The sequence below is a fragment of the Saccopteryx leptura genome, chromosome 2, assembly GCF_036850995.1.
Source record: "Saccopteryx leptura isolate mSacLep1 chromosome 2, mSacLep1_pri_phased_curated, whole genome shotgun sequence".
Taxonomy (NCBI): domain Eukaryota; kingdom Metazoa; phylum Chordata; class Mammalia; order Chiroptera; family Emballonuridae; genus Saccopteryx; species Saccopteryx leptura.
Genome location: NC_089504.1, coordinates 271,140,853 through 271,153,044, shown reverse-complemented (window position 1 = coordinate 271,153,044; position 12,192 = coordinate 271,140,853). Strand labels below are relative to the sequence as shown.

Genomic DNA, 12,192 nt, shown 5'->3' with positions numbered 1-12,192 from the left:
ATGAACACTGAAAGCCCTCCCCCAGATTCTACAATTGTTTACATTTTGCTGTATACTTTTTTCAGAACCATTTCAAAGTAGGATACAGACATGACCCCTAAATACTTTAACACACATCTCTTAAAAAATAAGGACATTTTCCTACATATGCACAATAATCTTTATTGTGTTTAAGAAAATTAATGGTAATTTTCTAACTTACCTAACTCCTATTCAACATAAAAATTTTCAAAATTTTTCCCAAATAGATTCTTTTCAAGTGAGATCCAATAAAAATGCTTACATCCTTTGTTCTCTCTCTCTTTTATTTATTTATTTATTTATTTATTTATTTATTTATTTATTTATTTATTTATTGTGAGAGAGACAGACAAAAAGGGAGAGATGGAAAGCATCAACATATAGTTGTGGCACCTTAGTTTTTCATTGATTGCTTTCTTATATGTGCCTTGACTGGGGCTCTAGCCAACCCAGTGACCTTTTGCTCAAGCCAGCGAGACTTTGGGCTCAAGCCAGTGACCATAGGATCATGTCAAGACAGCATTCAAGACAGCAACCCCACACTCAAGCCGGATGAACCCACACTCAAGCCAGTGACCTCGGGGTTTCAAACCTGGGTCCCCTGGGTCCCAGGCTGACGCTCTCCCCATTATGCCACTGCCTGGTTAGGCCCCCTGCCAACTTTAATCTCTCCCTCTTTTTCCAGAGACAAGATGAATATTTGACAGTGGTAAAAAAAAGTAGTCTAGAGTAGATTTTCTTTTCCTGCAGGAAAGATGTTGTAGTATCCATAAGGGGGCATACTCTGCTGTAGGGACAGGGCACATGGACTGGTTCTTAAATCCAGGAAACACTGTCTCCAAACACTACCAACAGAGTTTGGCTCAAGCTTTAGGATCAAAGGATTGTTTTTATTTTGTGTATTGAGAACAATGACTGAATTGGCTGGAGTAGACCAAAGTGTGTATGGTAAACTTTCTCCATATCTCCTATTTAATCCATCTCTAAAATTTTGAGTTAAAACAAAAGCAGAGAACATTTGTGACAACATGGGGGGATCTTGAGAGTATGACGCCAGCGAAATAAGTTGAACAGAAAGGACAAAAATTATATGATTTCACTCATATGTGGAATATAAAACAAAAAAGTAACAAGTGAACTAACAAAACAAAGCAAAGACAAGTTCATAGATCCGTGATGGCAAACCTATGACACGTGTGTCAGCACTGATACGCGTAGCCATTTTCGATGACACGTAGCCGCATGCGGCTGCATACCAGAGAAGTATGGGGCCACATTCTGAGAAGGATGTTTCATCCTTGGCTCCTGCACGGCCAGGTGCAGTAGCCGAGGATAAAACATTTGCTATAGTGTAGACACTCTGTGCCCGAGGTCTGTAGGCCAAAACAACAGAACTCTGGCACAGAACGTCTAGTTCTGGGACTTCTGGTTAGGCCATTAGGGGATCTTTGACCTCACTTCCGGCCGGCGGAGCAGGGAGCAGTGGAATGCCATGGGGGACACATCTCTGGGGGCCCTGTGATCACCATTACCAGCAACCACATAACCACAGCAACCATCATCCAATCTACCGTTCTGGGGTGTCGTGGATTTCTAATTGACCATCATTACTGAGATAAGTGAGGGGGAGGCTGGGAGAGGCAAAGGCCTGTGCTATGGGTGCTGTTTCCCGCCATTAGAAATGGTGGCAGCCATCTTAATTTACATAAGATGCAACTTGCAGAATTTCAAGACAGCATCTGGGCTCAGGTGTTTTCGACTTGAGGTCAAAGCTTGAGAATCTGGAAAGGTGCCGCTTGGAGAATCAAGAGGAGTGCCACTACGAACAGGAAATTTGGAGTGCCTGGAACCGATTACCAGACACTTTTAGCACCCTGAAAAATATAGCAATGGCTTTACTCACAATTTCTCCCTCTATGTACTTTTATGAGATTTTATTTTCAGCATTAAATAATATCAAAACCAACAAAAGAAACAGATTGACAGATGAAGTTAGTAGTGCTTGCTTGGGCTTGAAGTGTACAAAATACCAACCTTCAATTGATTTAGCCAATGAAATTTAGCAACAAAAAAGTCACTAATAGGCAGGTTAGTTAAAGAATCCCCCCCCCCTCACTTATCTTAGTTCATGGCACTCCACACAAGTTAAATAATATCAAGACCAACAAAAGAAATCGATTGACAAATGAACAAAGAAGTCACTAAGCAGGTAAGTTAAATAATTAGTTTTTGGTTTATTAAATACAGTTATATATTACAATTATACAGTTTTGTTATTTAAACTATAATTATTGTGAAATTATGGTTTTTTTCTCGAAGTGACACACCACTCGAGTTATGCTCGGTTTTTTGGTGAATTTTGACACACCAGGCTCAAAAGATTGCCCATCACTGTCATAGATACAGACAACAGAATGGTGGTTACCAGAGGGAGAGGGGAGGAGGGGGGAAGGGAAGAGTGACATGGGTAAAGGGGTCAATTATACGGAAACTAGACTTTTAGTGGGGACCATGAAATAGATGATACAGATATCAAATTATAATCCCATACACCTGACATTTATGTAACTAATCATTTTTACCTCAATAAAAGTAAGTTTATTTTTAAAAAAAAGCAAAGAAGATATAGATGTAAGAAGATATGAATGTAAAATTCTCTAGATTATCTGCATGGTGGACTGGCTAATTTTCATTTCAGGCTGACCTTGTTGGTATGCTTCTCTGTCGCCTCTCCTTGTTGAGCAGTTAGTTGGCTTCTATTCAAAGTACACAAGGCCATTTAATTATTAATCTGAGCAAAACATTATTAGGAAAGTTCAACTGTTGAGTGTATGTGTATATGTACACACATGAATACTTTTCTTGATTATCTGGCTGTTTTGTTTTTGCTGTTTAGCTTTCTGGGCCCCTGTTCCTCTCCGTTTGTGGAGATGCCTATAAGGTGATTATGACCAACATTGAGTTCCTAAGGGCTTTTTGGTCCCTCTGCCCTTTTCTTGGATGTGTGTGGAAATATTTGTCAGCTGTGAGGGCACATGTACACAAGAAGAGTGACTGACCTTGACCTTTGAATGGACTGTGTATCTGTGACCAGGAAAAAGTTCATTGTTTGTGTTTGATGATGGTTTTATGTCCTTCTGTCAGTGGAGAGTACTTTATAGGGCTTGCTGATGGCTCGGGGCTCCAGGAACTATCATGATTATTTAGCCAACGGTTTTAATGAGTCTATAAACTCATTCTATTTTTATATTAATAACATGGAGAGAAAATTTGGAAGATTAATATAGAGAAAGATGAGTTTTAGCTTCACTGCTCAGGGCAATTGGGAATTCCTCTACAGAATTAGAGCCAGACTTTTCTCATTATTTCCTTCTTCCTACAGCTGTCATTCTTTCTTGTCCCTCCCTTCTTCCTTCCTTCCTTCCTTCCTTTCTTTCCTTCCTTCTTTCCTTCCTTCCTTCCTTCCTTCCTTCCTTCCTTCCTTCCTTCCTTCCTTCCTTCCTTCCTCCCTCCCTCCCTCCCTCCCCTCCCTCCCTTCCTTCCTGCCCTCCCTCCCTCCCTCCTTTTCTTTCTTTCTTTCTTCTTTCTTTCTTTTACTTTTTTCAACTTTTATTATATGCTTAAAACTTACTAGACAGTGTTAAGTGGGAGGAATACAGAGATAAATAATGCAACCCCAGCCCTCCTTGAACATGGTTTTGTGAGGGAAGCAGACAGAGACAGAGAGCATTCTAATACAATGGGTAATTATAGAAATAAACTCAGTGGAGGGGCCCTTATCCCAGCTTGGCTTGTGAGAGAAAGCAGGAAACTTCCTGGGAGAGATAACTAGGTGATTGATTGAGGAATGGGTTTGGGGGAGGAGCAGAGCCCAAGGCCTTTATCTAGCAAGTCAAACTAGTTATGTGGTTTAAGAGAACTGGACAGAGGAATTGAGATGAAGGACTTTGAGGACAGATGGATGTAAGAGATTTTGATGTCAGTGGGTATGGTTGGGACCACATGGGCAGGGTAGAAATGATATCTGCTTCTACTCTGGGAGAGTACAGGTGACCAATCCACGAAGTGTAGGGTATGCTCCAAGGTGTCTTCTCAGATGGCTGACCCCAGGAAACAAAAGCTAAAATGAAGGAAAGAACACCCTTGAAGGCCAATTATGACACATGCTCAGGGGTGAAGAGTTGTATGAGGGGAATCAGCAGGCGTAAAGAGGGACGGATGAAGATCAATGCTCCTCAGGGTTGGGCAATGAGAATTGGAGAGGTGGAGGAGGACTCCTGGCCTCCTAACAATCAAGGCCTGACTTGTGTTGCAAGTCTTACTGGGAGCTCAGGACTTGGGAGGGGTTCTTCCAGCCAGTAGTCAGGCAAGTGGCCACAGTAGTTCAACAAAGGGCAGGGCCCTATGTGGGCTGCTCCATGAGATATAGGAGTAGGTACCCTTTACAATCTTAGAAAGGTGAGAGGGAGTCTACTTGAGGGAGACTTAATTCCTGCTTCTTGGAAGTCTCAGCCTAAGAGTAGAAGAGCACATAAGAACCAGAAAGACCTAAGTATCATGACCAATCATATCAACTACAGCAACAGTAATAGCCACTGTATATTCAGTGTCTAACTGTGGCAGGGTGTGTCATGTTTTATTTAATTTACCCTTCACATGACTATATAATAATATATAATGATAGAAGGTATTGTAATTCCCTCCATTTTATAAATGGGGAAATCAAAGTTTGGGAAGGTCATAGGTAGGAAGCCCTAGATTCACACTGGAAGCCAGATTATCCTAACTCTAGAGTCCCTGACCTCAACTGCTCTCCTTACTATGGACCACTGGACCACAGCCCATCAGAAACAGTGAAGTGGAGAGGCTAGAGATTAATGAACTGCATTTATCCGGTACTACCAGTTGTTTTGAAGATGCATAATTAAAAAATATCCATTTATCTAATTAACATACTCTTAGTGTACTTAGAAAACATTAGTATTAGCCAAGAACATATGATTGAAGGGGGGAAAATTACGGATTAGAAGAAGAAAGAGGTACCGGAGTGTTCTCCCATCCCCCGTCCTTCTCCCTCTCCCTCACCACATGCAAACCCTCAGGAAAGACCACGTCAAGACAGTGACAGAGAGTGGTGTGAAGGTGGCTACCTATAAGCCTGGAAAAGAGACCTCTCCAAGAACTGAATATGCTGGTACCTTGATCTTGGACTTTCCAGCCTCCAGAACTGTAAGAAAATAAATGTCTGTTATTAAGTCACCCAGTCTATAGTATTTTTTTATAGCAACCCAAACAGACCAGATCAGTAGCTGATAATCAGCAACTGAACGGACATGTTCCATGTGTGTGTGCACGCACGCACACGCGCATGTGTGAATAGATCCCTCTTGTCAGCAGGTTGTTGCCATATCTTGAGATTCCGTCACATTCCACGTGAGATTTTGCTGTTCTCTTTCTCATTGGTTGTTTATCAATGATTTATATAATGACTTTTACAAGACCTTCTAGGGAAAATAGATGAGTTGCCTTATGATCCTTCACCAGGTGAGATGCTGGGCTGTCTGTTACCATAGACCCAGAAGAATGAACTGAACAGGGAGCCAGAAGCCACACAAACCACTGGACTACCCACCTCGCTCCTTGCTCTAGGAGTCCTTGATGGGCCTGAGAGGGACATATGTCAAGGGGATTGCAACTACAGTCCCCCTGAACACACAGCAGACTCCCAAGCTGGAAGGTCTTGCAAGGATTTGCCACAGTGTGTTCAGGGAGACTGCAGCTGCCTAGCCCCTTGAGGTTGTGGAGACACATGTCAAATACAGATAAGTGATTGGCCCTGGCTGGTTGGTTCTGTGGATAGAGCATCAGCCTGGAGTGCAGATGTCCTGGGCTCGATCCCTGGTCAGGGGACACATGAAAAGTGACCATCTACTCTTCCCCTCCGTCTCCCTCTTCTCTCTTCTCCTCTCACAGCCAGTGGCTCGGTCAGCCCCAGGCACTGAGGATAGTCTGTTGATTTAAGCATCAGCCCCAGCCAGGGGTTGCTGGGTGGATCCTGGTCGGGGCACATGCAGGAGTCTGTCTATCTCTCCTCCTCTCATTTAAAAAAAATATATAAATGAGTGGCTTGTGAGGAGGTGACCAATCAAATCCTCAAGTAAGAGGAATGTGAAAAGGTCATTTAGTCCAGCGTTTCCTGGTCTGTTAGGTACATGTGTTTCACCTGGGTGTTTGTGGGGGAGATTCTTACTCAGCAGGCTGGCAGGGGAGGGCGTCAGAGTGGGCAGTTCCAACAAGCTCTCTGGTGAGGTCAGCGCTGCTTGTCCGGGGACCACACTCTAAATGTCTCTCCATGTCAAGGTGGGCTGAATTTCAGTTACCATCTCAGCCAAGTAAGAACCCATTCTGCTGCAGAAAAGGGAATTCTCTTGTTTAGCAGCTCTCTTACCTTTTAGAAATTCTTGCTTAGCAAAGCCAAATTCCTTTAGTCAAGTTCACTGAGACCATTTTGCCTGGTTGGAGACCCAAAGCGGCCCTCTCTCATATCATAATCCTGGGCTATTTAAAGACTACTAAGGCAGATCTATTTTTGAAGTCACTGCTTTTCTCTCCGTTCTTATTCCTGCACCACCCAGCTTGGTCAGGAGGATTGAAACAACGGGGCATTTTGGTGGAGGAATTGGCGTTTGGAACATTCATGGGGCTGCTCATCCAATCGAAACCAAAATCCTCCCCACTCATTCTCTGGAATAAAGGGGACGGCGGAAATTATGAATGTCCAAATCTGAAGAGGGAATGACAGTCTCAAATTAACCTTTAGCGTCCTTACTACTCTTATCAGAACTTGATCACGGTGTTGTTCACAGGTAACACGTGACCTCGTTTGGGTTTTCTCTTTTCTCCCAGCTGAGAGACTGGGAAGCAAGGAAGGATGCAGCCATATCCGCAGACAAGCAAAGGAGCCTGAGTTAACCACCACATGAAAGAGAGTCGGTAGGTTGTATTCTTAAGTACCCAGTAATTGTGCTAGGTGCCCAGCCACTTCCACTGCTGTTTTCTTTTGTAATTTTTAAGTTACAGCTGACATATAATATTATATTAGTTTAAGGTGCACAATATAGTGAATAGACACTTAAATAACTCACACTTCCACCTCTGTTTTAATCCCCTAAACTCTGCTTTCTTTCTGCCCCAGACATGTCTGCCATTAGCTTTTTGCTCTTTTGTGTGACTTAAAAAAATTGTTTTTTAATTTATTGATTTGAAAGAGAGACAAAAGGGGAGAGGAAGAGAAAAAAAATTTGTTGTTTCACTTATTTATGCATTCATTGGTTGACTCTTGTATGCACCCCGACTGGGAATTGAATATGCAATCTTGGTGTATGGGGTGAATGCTCCAACCAACTGAGCTACCCAGCCAGCACTCTTTTGTGTGGCTTTAAATCAGTTTGCTTCTTCTCTGAGGGGTGCCTGTATTTTAAACCTTTCTCTCTATCTTTTGTTAAAGAGGCTAATGGTCTCCTGGTGACAGGGTAGGTTACTTACCTGCCTGACATGGCTTAGTGAGGCTGCTGCCGACATCGCCCATGGTAAGGAAACTGTGGCCACTTGCAGGTTCACACTGACATCCTGGGGGGAGGGTGGACTCTTCCAGCAGAACGTGAGGTTTCCAGGAGAACCTGTGCAATTTGCAGGTTGGTAAAGTGCAAGAGTATCCAGAAGTCTGCTGTCACTCTGACCCCACCCTCTGCAGAACATCCTTTGTCATTTCAAGAAGGTAAAATGAGACAATGGGAGCAGAAGACGAGATGGTGACTTTTCCTGGTTTATTCTGACAGTGTGTAGGGTACTCTGTATGGGGAGTATGACTCACCAGCCTTTTCATGACTCCGGGCCCAGGATTCACAAGTGCTCCAAAATTAGCAACCAGCCTTGTACGCCCTCAGAGTAGTAAGACACTTCCCTTTGGAAACACTCAATCAAAGGATAAATATATAGAGAAAGGGAAGGTTAAAAGAGTTATAGATTATTACAGCTCTTTCAGTTATCCTGAAAAATATTTCTGGAGAATATAGTTCTCTTTGCTTCACCCTATGTTACCTGTCATTCATCCATTCAAGAATTCTTTTTTAATTCTTATTTATTGATTTTTAGCAAGAGCAGAAAGAAGAGAGAGACAGGAACATTGATTTATTTCTGTATGTGCACTGGCTGGGGATTCAACTGGCAACCTCTGTGCTTCAGGACGATGTTCTAACCAATCAAGCTACCCCACCGGGGCTCATTCAGGAAGTCTTTATTGAACATTGTCCTGCACCTTAGCACTATTCTTTTTTCTTTTTTCATTTAAATATCATCTGTCTTTCTCTCTTTCTTTTTGTTTTTTAAAGAGAGGATAGAGAAAGGCAGCAGCGGTGGGAGCGGGAAGCATCAACTCATAGTAGCTGCATCTTGTATGCACCTTGACCAGGAAAGCTGGGGTTTCAAACACGCGACCTCAGCATTCCAGGTCAACGCTTTATCCACTGTGCCACCACAGGTCAGACCTTAGCTCTATGCTCGGTCTGAAGAAGGCGGTCCTGCCTTCCATGGAGTTCATAGTTCAGTGGGGGAACCTGAGCAAGTGCCTTAATCTCTTATAGTTTCCTCATCTGTAAAATGGGAATATAATGTACCTGATTCATTGGATAATGTGTGTGTATGTAACTCTCATCGAAGTGCCTGACATTCAGCAGCCATTTAACTGTTAGCCGTTAGCGTCTGTTGAGAAACCTGTCTGAATATAAGATTGCTGGCGTCCTGAAGTGCCTGTTGGTGCCATAGTCAAATCTCCCCCCAAGAAATTAGGGCCTCAGCAATGCTGCAGCTGGAAACTTAGTCCCAGTGGGGATGGGACCAGGGATGGGACCAGAGATGCTAAGTTCAGCAAAAGCCTCCACCCCATTGGACAAACTCACTAACTTGATCTGAAAGGAACTGGTTGATGATGATAGTGATGATGGTGATGGTGATGATGGTGATGAAGAATCTGTGTAAAGTATAACTCAATTTTATAGTCATTCATTTCTCTTTAGTGTGTGGAACCACCCAATCTGCTGCACAATGAAGATTTAAGCCTACGAATGCCAAGATGTGTCACTGGTTATAGACCCACAGCTAGAAAGGGGAAAGTCAGATTGCAAAACCAGCATCGCCTGCCTGCCTTCGGCTCATCAACCCGGCTGCCTCCCAGGCCTACTGTTGCCCTGGGTCTCAGTTCCTTCCCTGGGTCTCCTCCTTGATGAGGTTTCAGGACACCTGCAGGCACTGATTTTCTGGTTTGAGTGCTCACATAAAACTCCTTACAGGTATATGTTAACACAGTCTGCTGGTGTTATTATGTGTCTGTGAGTTTCTTAACAGTCCTGTTTATTTCTATATTCTTGGTGACCTTCCAAGAGCTCCTTCTGGTTTGGGAAAGATGGAGCAGACCCTCTGACCTACCCCAGTGAGGACTTTGCTGATGGTGGTGGAAGGGTGTTGGCAGGCAAAGCCATCTTTCTTTAAGTGCCTAAAATAGTTCTGCCACTAGCCGGTCTCTCAGCCCCATTAACAGTGGGCAAGTCTTCTTTCTCAGTAGGGGAGAAAAGCTTTCAACATACAATAAGACATAACTGTTGCTTTAAGTAGCCTTGACAAGGGACATTAGATCATCTCTAATTTTCCTTCCAGTTTTGTGACTCAAGAATCTTAACTGTCTTGAGCTGAAAATAGTTTGAAGCTGGGCTGAAAAACAAAACAAAACAACAACAACAACAACAGAATAAAAACAACTCAGCAGGGAGAAGAGAAAAGGAAAAAAACTAGATGGCTTGGGAAGTAAGCAGGGAGGGTGAGGACAGCTTTGATATTTTTCCATTTGGAGATTTGGCTGCATTTAGAGCCAGTTTTTCAGCTCTGCTGGGTTCACCTTTTTAAAAGGCATGCGATTTAAATTGGCTCAGCAATCTGGCTAATTGGTGTGATTTGTAAGTAACTGAGGAGCAAGGAATGCGGGCTCTGACTCCTTTGCTGTGCCTGATGCTGCCTCCAGCAGACAGGATTAGCACATCCCCAAGCCTGCTCAGCATTCTCCTGTCCCTTTCCACGGCCCCCTCTCTGTGTCAATGTGTCGGGGAGCCAGACAGCCCTGGCATGAAATTCACCACCTGTTCATTATGTGATTTGAACATATTTAACCTCCGAGCTTCAGTTCTCCTGTCCATAAAATGGGTTCACATGAACCTATAAGCTATTACAGAGTTACAGTGAGTGAGAATTAAACATGCACACGCACATGTGACCATACCTAAATGGTCATCGAGAAGCCTTCGAGTAGGGGTAAGGTGCATGTCCAGATGTGCCATTTAGTAGCTGTAGGACCTTAGCAAATTACTTAACTTCTGTGCCTCAGTTTTCTCATCTGTAAAATGGAGATATTACCTACTCCCTTGATTTGGGGTCATGATTATATGAGTTCATATGTATAAAATGCTTGGAATAGTAATTGGCAGGTGGTATGTGCGATGTGTTAGCTATTAATATTATTGTGATAATTATTATTATGCAATGCACCCAGCAAATACCTGGCACAGAGAAATACTAAAAACATAAAACAATATATGAATCCCTGTCCCCTGATTCCCCTGGGATAAAACTTGCTGCTGGGCCTCTGGAACTCCCTGCCTCTCCGCAGCTAATATGAAGCTGGCCTCAGGAGCTACTGAGGCATCGGGCATTTAAGGTCCAGGTTTGGTGGCCCAGGTAGGTCGGCAGCTGGGGCCAGAGCCTGAGGGGTGAGAAGGACCAGCAACTTTCACTTCCTTCCTTACATGATTTGTCCAGGGTTCTAGCCTCAGGGACACCCCAGAGTGGGGAAACCACAGGGTGCTGCCTTCCTGGAGGGAGGGGTCCCCGAAACAAATCATTCCCCCTACGTTCGGTCAGTTCAGGCACATGCCAGAAGAGGCCTTGTGTTAGCTTTGGTGGGAATGTGTTTCAAAGCCTGCAAACTGAATGGACTATAAAAACCTCCAGTCCCAAGAACTCGCTCTGCACACTGTGCTAAGCTTCCACTTGCTAGGGGGAGGGGGGGTGCTGGTGCACTGCCATCCAGGGAGAGCGCTCGAAAGGCTGTGGTGGGGGCGGGGGAGCCAGGCTGCTGGCCCAGCTGACCACTGTGCCGGTCCAAGCTGGCTGTGCTGGGCTGCATGGAAAATACTCTTGCTCCAGTGCATGGAATCAATCATGTACTAGGCACCCAGCCTGCGCAAGGCACCGTGGAGGGCACAATGGAACCTGAGGTAGCCCTTGCCCTCGAGGAGGTCATGAATCTGGTGGAAGAAACAGAAGTCTTTAAAGAGGAAACTAATAATAGCAGGATATCTGAAGTCATCAGCTTGTCCTTGCAGATATCAGTGACCTGTAGGACTCTAAATTCCTGAGATTCTAGGTAGAGCAAACCCCACTAGCAGAGGTAAAATAATCATATACACTGTATACTAGGCTCTTTTCTAGAGGCCTTTGTGGCTATTATTATTATTAAATTTTTTTTTAAGAGAGAGGCAGAGAGAGAGACGGGAACATGGAGCTGCTCCTGTATGTGCCCGACTGGGGAATGAATCCAGCAACCCCTGCACTCCTGGACGATGCTCCAACTCAGCGAGCTATCCAGCCAGGGCTTAATATTTTTTTAAAGACAGAGAGAGGGAAGGAGAGGAGAAGGGGGAGGGAAGCATTCATTTGTTATTCCACTCAGTCGTGTATTCATTGGTTGCTTTCTGTGTGTGCCCTGACTGGGGATGGAACCTGGAACCTCGTTGTTTCTGACAAGGCTTTTAACCAACTGAGCTAACCAGCCAGAGCCTGTAGCTATTATTTCATTAGTTTCCACAGTAACCTTTTGAAGTAGGCCTTGTTGTCCTTATTTTCACATGAGGAAACTCAGGAACAGAAAGGCTGAGGGACTAGTTTAAGATTACGCAGGTAGGGAGCTACAGAGACAGGATCCAAACGCAGCCTCTCCAGCTGCACACACCACACCTTCGCCCTCCCGGTTAAATGGCCATGGTCAGGGAGCGGGAGTCCCGGGAATCACACAGGGGCTCTTTCCTCTCTGGAATTGTGGAGAACCACTGGTTACTTGGGTTCATG

At 44.1% G+C, this 12,192-nt stretch overlaps 2 long non-coding RNA genes across 3 annotated transcripts in view; one reads left to right on the top strand and one right to left on the bottom strand.

Moving 5' to 3' along the window:
* The window catches only part of LOC136390808 (uncharacterized), a 34,145-nt gene extending 26,448 nt beyond the window's left edge, over positions 1 to 7,697 (bottom strand). Inside the window, exon 1 of the long non-coding RNA XR_010748770.1 lies at positions 7,567 to 7,697. This is a non-coding gene — a long non-coding RNA (uncharacterized lncRNA). The remainder of the gene's footprint in view (positions 1 to 7,566) is intronic.
* LOC136390807 (uncharacterized) lies at positions 6,650 to 9,379 on the top strand. 2 transcript variants are annotated; one of them, XR_010748768.1, is made up of 3 exons: positions 6,650 to 7,014; positions 7,529 to 7,610; positions 9,096 to 9,379. It is a non-coding gene; the product is annotated as an uncharacterized lncRNA (long non-coding RNA). The 2 variants fall into 2 exon arrangements; XR_010748769.1 differs by having other exon boundaries at positions 7,529 to 7,798.
* Positions 9,380 to 12,192: the final 2,813 nt, after the last annotated feature.